Below are 8,309 nucleotides of genomic sequence, written 5' to 3'. Positions count from 1 at the left end.
TTTTCCAGTCTACCTGAATCATTACCAGCTAGAAGCAGTGGTCATTGGGACTTGGACATGAGCTGCAAAGTATAGAATGGTGACAACAATTCCAGTGCCATGTGGACTTTTCCAGGATGTGGACTTTTCCTGGACTCCTGCTCCTTGGGACAGCTCCTAACAGACTGAACTGGGGTTGGGTTGCATTTATCAGGAACTTGGCATGGTGTTGGGGCCAACTTGGACTTGGTGAACTTGTTAAGGACACTACTCTTTTATGGATTCTTGTTGTATTGGCCAAGAGTTTGCTTAAAGGCTTTAATCACAGTAAAAAAAATAGAAGACTAGATAAAGAAAATGTGGCACATATACACCATGGTATACTATTCAGCCATAAGAAATGATGACATCAGATCACTTACAACAAAATGGTGGGATCTTGATAACATTATACGGAGTAAAATAAGTAAATCAGAAAAAAAAACAAGAACTGCAGGATTCCGCACATTGGTGGGACATAAAAACAAGACTAAGAGACATGGACAAGAGTGTGGTAGTTACAGGGGCAGGGGGAGGGAAGGAGGGAGAGGGGGAGGGGCACAAAGAAAACTAGATAGAAGGTGACGGAGGACAATCTGACTTTGGGTGATAGGTATGCAACAGAATTGAATGAAAAGATAACCTGGACATGTTGTCTTTGAATATATGTACCCTGATTTATTGGTGTCACCCCATTAAAATTAATAAAAATTTATTTATTAAAAAAACCCAGCCCTGGCCGGTTGGCTCAGTGGTAGAGCGTCGGCCTCGCGTGCGGGGGACCTGGGTTCGATTCCCGGTCAGGGCACATAGGAGAAGCGCCCATTTGCTTCTCCACCCTCCCCCCTTCCTCTCTGTCTCTCTCTTCCCCTCCTGCAGCCAAGGCTCCATTGGAGCAAAGATGGCCCGGGCGCTGGGGATGGCTCCTTGGCCTCTGCCCCAGGTGCTAGAGTGGCTCTGGTCATGGCAGAGCGATGCCCCGGAGGGGCAGAGCATCGCCCCCTGGTGGGCAGAGCGTCACCCCTGGTGGGCGTGCTGGGTGGATCCCGGTCGGGCGCATGCGGGAGTCTGTCTGACTGTCTCTCCCCATTTCCAGCTTCAAAAAAATACAAAAAACCCCCACAAAAAACAAACAAAAAAACAAAAACACACACACAAGTGAATACACTGGGAAAACATGGTCATCTACACACCAGAGAGAGAGACCTCAGAAGGAGCCAATCCTGCTGACACCTTGATCTTGGACTTCTAGCCTCCAGATTTGTGAGACAATAAATTTAAGATGTTTAAGCCACTGGTCTGCTATTTGTTTTAACAGTCCTAGCAAAAACTATATAGTCAATACTTCCCATCTGAATGAAGGGGATAGGGCTGAATAGTTCTTCACTCATCAACAGTCTCACTCAATGCCACACACAGACTGGAGTGTTTTAGAAAGCCAGGACTGTCTGATTTTATACATATGTTTTCTCATTTACCATTTTCTCAACCTAACTATTTAAATTCTTCAGTGAAAAAAAGGTCTAGAAAAGACTTGGTTATGTTATCAGTTTAGGAGATAAATTTTAGTGAGGTTTTATATAATCTTGATGAGTTAGATTATCTTATTGTCAAAATAGAATTATTAGCCTGCTCAAGTCTCAGACAAATTTATTTTCTCTCTTTTGACCTTTTCCTCACTTTTGTTTCTTAAACACAAAAATAGCACTTCAACTTTGTTGAAGCTGTGTCTTGTCCATAAGTTCTGAGATGACACTTATCTGTTTACCATCTTTGTGTCCTTTTTCCTTTCTCACTTTTTCCTCTCCTTCCTTGCTATCATCCTGTATGTCAATTAAAGGCTCTAACCCAGGGGTCTCAAACTCGCGGCCCGCCCACCAATTTTGTGCGGCCCGCAGACTGGCCCGCAGACTAATCCACGAAGTTTGATTAGTCTGCGGGCCGCATGGCCGCGAGTTTGAGACCTCTGCAACCTAAAGCCCTGACCATCACCTTCCCTACCACTCCTGTGCATTTTTAACCAACCTTGGCATGTATGGCACTCTGCTAAGATGCTAGTTAATGTTTAAGTCCATTAAGGTCATTATATATTCTCTGTGCTCATGGTGTACCCAAAGCATGCAGAACAACCAGAATCTCAAAGGCTTTCCCACCTAGGACTGAAGGGAAATTCTGTTTGTGACTGTGTCTATTTTACTCCAAGATCTCTGACTGTCCCTAATTAATGTGTTATATATTTGTCATTGTACATTCTGTCTCTTGAGAAAAACTCTCCTGGTCCTGTGAGTTCAAATTCAAATATGACTTCTCTGAATATCATCTACAATCACAAACATTAGCCAGGTAGGCCAGCACTTAAGGTGGTTAAATGCCTCTTGGCTAACCACTTGGTTAGTTGAGATGGGAAGATGTTTGGGTATTTTATGGAAGGAGAAGAAGTATTTTGAGGCCTTTTTTTCAATCAGTTCATCCAGGAATAAAGGGTGAGTGTTAGAAATAAGTAACAGGTCTCATTATCAACTATGAGGCAGGTACTAGAGGAAAAGGAACAAGACAAAGAAAGGCTGCAGACCTCCAGATAAATAGTGAGTCACTGATGTCCCTAGAGCCTCTGGTAAGTTAGTATGATGTGCTAGTGACACAGAAGATGAGGATTACATGTTAGGAACCCCAAGTATGAAGAGCAGCTCAGAGTCATGGGTGGAAAAGTGGCAATAATTACTCACTGGTTGTTGTGTGCTCTGTTGTTCTCTGTGGCCACTGTTTCTCCTTGGGAATAAATCACTCCCTCTTGAAGTTTTTTCTGGCCTGATTCCAGGGCCTACTTCTTAGTTATATACAATACGTTCTGATTCACAAATTTTTTGTGAAGGGTCAGCCTGTGAATAGATCCTTTATCTTGTTGGAAAGGTTCTGTGCTGTTGGGTTTTAGATCTGCTGAAAGAGAGGCCGAAGGCAGCCTCTGAATTCTGACCTCTGTGCTTCTCCTCATAGTCGGGTTTCTATGCTGGGAAAGCCTAGTGTTTTCTCTTCCTCCTAGAGAGCTCCTTATTCCTCTCCTTCAAAGCCACATGATTTATAGACAGTGAGGAGGCTGGGCATGCCCTCCCCAATTTTGTGCCACCCCTGCACTCAAACACTAACACATTAACAACCAGTGTTTTAAGCATCGAATTTGTTTGGTGTGTGGCCATTTGTCAACCAAACTCTGTTCATGTTTCAAATTAATGGCAAAAGACACATCTTGAATATCTACTGTGCTCTTCTTCTTGTGTCCCTGCTTCTATATGTTCCCAAGCCTATGGCCTCACCACCTGGATCAAATTTTGTACAACGTGATAGGCCCCAACAGGAAATGCTCTAGAAGGAACAGTGAAGTAAGTACCCAATGGCTCCAAGCAGTATCTGGCTTTGATCTTCGGCTGGATCCAGGAGGCCACTTCAATGCTGAACTTTTCTCTTCTTACTTCATTTTGTCTGTCTTTTCATTTGTTTTCTCTTTGTGTTCAGTGTTGTTCCTGGAGATTGAGATTCAAAATTATGCCTGAAAGTTTATAATTTACAAGTACTACTAAAAAGAAGGCATAGTGCCCTTATTTGTGTCACCTTCCCAAAGTTTCTCTGTGAAGAGCAGAGCCAGCCAGAAAACCCAGGAGTCTGGACATTAAGCCTTCCAGAGAGCAAATGGCCCTTCTCTCCCTCAGAAAAGTTCCCTCACAGAGGGTCTTTTCTCCTCCTCTCTTATCACTGGGCCCAATTTTCTCAACAATGTCTTTGTCTATAGCCTTCTGCAGTAGCAAATGGACTACTTAACTAGGAGTAAATAGTAGTAAAAACCTTCTTGTATACATCAGATTAAAGGAAAACATGTTCTCTAGCCTCATTTCTGCCCATCATGTGTATTCCCCACCTTTACCACAGGCATGATATGAAAGCCATCCACTCATTCACTCATGGACAGATGTTTATTGAGGAGGAGGCACTGCTTCAGACTCACAATACCTCTGTGAACAAGTGTGGTGGGGTCCCTGATCTCACCCATTCACATGCCAGTGGAATGCAGGGCTGAACCTTCAAGAGGGTCCTAAGAGAATGTGGCAGATAGACTCTTTGATGGCCCCTAACAATTCCATCTTCTGGTACTCATGTATTCTGCTTAAATACAGGCCAGACCTGTGACTTCTCACAATTGAATGTGGCAAAGCTGCTGGAATGTCACTTTAGTGATTAGAATAGGATATATAAGACTTCACCTTTTTTGCATACTCACTCCAGAAATTCCCTTGCTGACTTTGAAAAAGTAGAGTTATGTTGGAGGCTCATGTGGTAGGAGCTAAGAAACAACCAGCAAGAAGCCAGGGCCCCCAGCTGCCAGGAACTGTATTCTGCCATCAACCGGAGTGAGCTTGGAGGTAAAGTCTTCCTAAGTCAGGCCTCCAGGGGAGAACGCAGTCTGGCTGACTTTTTGATTGCAGACTTGTGAGTTCCAGATAAGCCATTCCTGAGCTACTGACCCACAGAAACCACGAGGTAATACATGGGTGTTGTTGTAAGCTGCTAAAATTGTGGTAATTTGAAGTAGCATAGGAAGCTAATAGGGACCCCATAGACAAGAGGAGTAACCTAGCCCAGCACTGACCCACAGCCCTTAGAGCTGGTAATGCTGGCTTCCTCTGTTTGTCTTCAATACAATTCTTAGGACCCTTGCACTTCAGCATTGTGACTTCTCCACAGAACTTCCCTGGCCTGGGCAAGCGTGTTTACAATCTCCCCAACTCCTGAAACTCTTTTCTTCCTCTTCTTCTTCTTCCTCTGCTTCTTCTTCTTCTTCTTCATCTCCTCCTCCTCTTTCTTTTCCAAGTGAGAGGAGGGAGCTAGAAAGACAGACTCCCACATGCACACCGACCAGATTCCACCCAGCAACCCCCGTCTGTGGCCAGCTCTTGGACCAACTGAGCTATCCTCAGCACCCAGGGCCGATGCTTAGACCATTTGAGCTGCGAGAGGGGAAGAGGAGAGGATGGGGAGAGGGATGGGGGGAGAAGCATGTGTGCTGTGACCAGAGATCAAATCCAGGATGTCCACACGCTGGGCCCACACTCTATCCACTGAACCAGCCAGTCAGGGCCCAGAACTCTTTAAAATTAGAAAAATGATGGAGCAGAATTGTCTGAAGCATGACCGCAGACAAGGAGAGCCCCCTGAAAAACTGTGTAAATTGGGCACTGTGTCACTGAAGGGATTAGAAATACTTGTCCTCTCCCCACCCGCCTTCCTTCACTCCCAAGTGCCTTTTCATACCCCAAATCCCCACTGTTGAAGGAATTATCTTAGTAATAGTACCTGTATATAGTATTATAGTACCTGTACTATAATAATAATAGTACCTGTCTCCTACAGTTGTCATGAGAGGAATTGAGTTAATATATACAAATTGGGCCTGACCTGTGGTGGCGCAGTGGATAAAGCGTCGACCTGGAAATGCTGAGGTCACCGGTTCGAAACCCTGGGCTTGCCTGGTCAAGGCACATATGGGAGTTGATGCTTCCAGCTCCTCCCCCCTTCTCTCTCTCTGTCTCTCCTCTCTCTCTCTCTCTGTCTCTCCCTCTCCTCTCTAAAATGAATAAATATATATATACAAATTGTATAAATAATTGCTTATCACATTATAAATACTATATAAGTATATGCTATTATTATTGTATGGTTACTATTTATATGGTTTGTAGTGTTGTTACTTATTACCTAGATGTTGGGAATACAGATATATTTAAGTCACAGGCCTGCAGTGTAGCTGGTGTTTTACTGTTAGAGAGCTAAGTTCTGAACAGAGGGATGAAAGAACAAGAAGTTTTAAGAAGTAGGGGGCTTGAAATCAGCCATACAAATTTCATAACCACATATAATACATACTGGAAAAGCAGGTTCTAGATAGGTGAAGACCGGAGGTGGGAGTTATACAAGATGGATCCAATAGTATCCTGTGCCCTCTTGGTATTTTAGTAGTTGGTCAGTGCTGAGAGAGAATAGATGGGTGAAGATAAACTTCACCTACATCCTTATTTTCACAGGGTCAGTCCTCTTAAAGCAGAAACATTTAACTACAAACACTCATCATAGCCATAAGATTATTATTCATGATAAATTATAAGGGTACAATTAATACTTATTTATGGCTTCAATAAAAATGTTAGTCAGAAAAAAGTTATATTTGATTGCTCTTCTTTCAGGACAGCTAGTGGGAAATCTAAGGGTAAAATAATCTTTGGTGGTGGGCAGGAAGAGTACTGGAAGAACAGTTTTTTTCCTATTCTCTGGGAACACAGTTCCCTTTTGTGAATGAAACATGATGGAGCAAAGGGGCAGTGGGCTGCACTGCCCTGTGTGGGACAGTTGCTAAAAATGAATCTCTTGGGCCTGAGCTGTGGATAGAGCACCAACCTGGAATGCTGAGGTCACTGGTTCAAAACTCTGGGCTTGCCCAGTCAAGGCACATATGACAAGCAACCAATGAACAGCTAGAATGAAACAACTGCTTCTCATTCTCTGCCCCCTCTTCTCTGTAAAATCAATAAATAATATTTAAAAAAATAATCTCATAGGGAAGACTTTGGTCTCCAAACCAACAAACCATTAAAAATTAAGTCCATGTTTCCTTGGGCTTTCTTCATTAAGGTATCATCCAGGATGAAGATAAAAATGAGATTGTACCTTTATGTGATCATGTCATGTTATAATTGGTTGCTGATGAGTGTGTCTCAGTCTGTGGTTGAACTTTGTATTTTTTCTTTTTACCTCGGTATCTAGCATGGTGTCTTTAAATAGCAAAATGTTTTATTGGAATTTTGTTGTTGTTGTTTGTTTTGTTTTATTTTTACAAATAATGAGTCACTGAATGCTGATTAATGAAACTAGATAAAGAATATTCAAAGGTGGGACAAAATAACTGTTATTCAATAGTTTTTATTATGTGTAGATTCCCCTATTGAGGGAACGTTTTGATCAATTTGGATTCAATTCTGTTAGGAACAGAATTTTAATCTTGACTTGAGGGACCTTGTTCAAATATTATGTCTATAGCAATAACCAGTTTCTTGTTTCTTGGGACCTCCCCTAAACCTTCTTCCTAATTACCTCATACAACTGGTGTTTTGTTTTTTGGCATAAAAAGAACAAAAAATACTTCTCCAGAACTTTTCTGCTAAACTCCTACTCTGCCAGGCTTTATAAATATTTGTGTACCAAGTGAAACTAGATGTTTTAATTTTTTCTTCTGACTTGATTTTCACTTTGAGATTGTTATTTACAGCTTGAGATCTTGTGATTAAAAACACCATTTTGATTAATTTAATGTGACAGCTTGACTGGGCTAAGGAATGCCCAGAAAGCTGGCAAAACATTATTTCTGGGAGTGTTTGCAAGGGTGTTCTTGGGAGAGAGAAGTATTTGAACTAGTGGACTGAGAAAAGAAGGGTGCCCTCACCATCCAATCCACTGAGGGCCTGAATAGAACCAAATGGTGGAGGAAGAGCAAATTTGCTCTTTTTACCTGAGCTGAGACATCAATCTTCTCCTTTGAGATTGGAGTTCCTGGTTCTCCCAGAGAGTTGGCCTTTGGACTCTTCCTGGCATTTATATTGTTAGTGCACCAAATCTCAGTCCTTCGGATTAGGACTGAATTATACCATTGGCTTTCCTGGTTCTCCAGTTTGCAGACTACATATCATGGGACTTCCCTACTTCCAGTCTTACATAAGCTAATTCCTATTGTGTGTATATATATGTATAAACACACCCTATTAGTTCTGGTTTTCTTGAAAATCCTAATACGTTTTTGCATATCAGCTAATGAACATGTTAGGTTTCCTGTTTATTTCTTGGAGTAAGGGAAATGTGAAAATGGGGCATCACAGGAGGTAGAGTTCATAATGATTAAAAAGCAGAACTTGTATAAAAATAAAATCTGAGCTCTCCTGTTTAGTATCTTTAATAGGATAGTTACATTTTCTAAGCCTCCTCTTTCTCTAAAATGAGAATATAATTACTTAATTGAGATGATATGATAATGATTTGTATGAAAATGCTCAACATAGAGTAAAGCAATCTGTACTAATGACCTATTTCTAGTATGTTGTGATTGAGAGGCAGGAAAAAGAGAGAGAGAAGAAGGGGTGAGGAGGGTGGGTGACATCCAGCACTGTATAGAAGATGGAGAGAGTGCAGGAGGGAGAGTTTTAAAAATAGTGATAGTGGAAAGCTACAAATTTCTCTCGTTGTCTTAAAAAAGAACA

At 41.9% G+C, this 8,309-nt stretch overlaps 1 non-coding gene across 1 annotated transcript; it reads left to right on the top strand.

Annotated features, from left to right (window-relative positions):
• Positions 1-750: 750 nt before the first annotated feature.
• On the top strand, positions 751-826 carry TRNAA-CGC (transfer RNA alanine (anticodon CGC)). The gene has a single exon. It is a non-coding gene; the product is annotated as a tRNA-Ala (tRNA).
• Positions 827-8,309: the final 7,483 nt, after the last annotated feature.

The sequence above is a fragment of the Saccopteryx bilineata genome, chromosome 4 (assembly GCF_036850765.1).
Source record: "Saccopteryx bilineata isolate mSacBil1 chromosome 4, mSacBil1_pri_phased_curated, whole genome shotgun sequence".
In the NCBI taxonomy this organism is placed as follows: domain Eukaryota; kingdom Metazoa; phylum Chordata; class Mammalia; order Chiroptera; family Emballonuridae; genus Saccopteryx; species Saccopteryx bilineata.
Note: the sequence above shows the minus strand (reverse complement) of the source record. Positions and strands in the feature narration are given on the sequence as shown.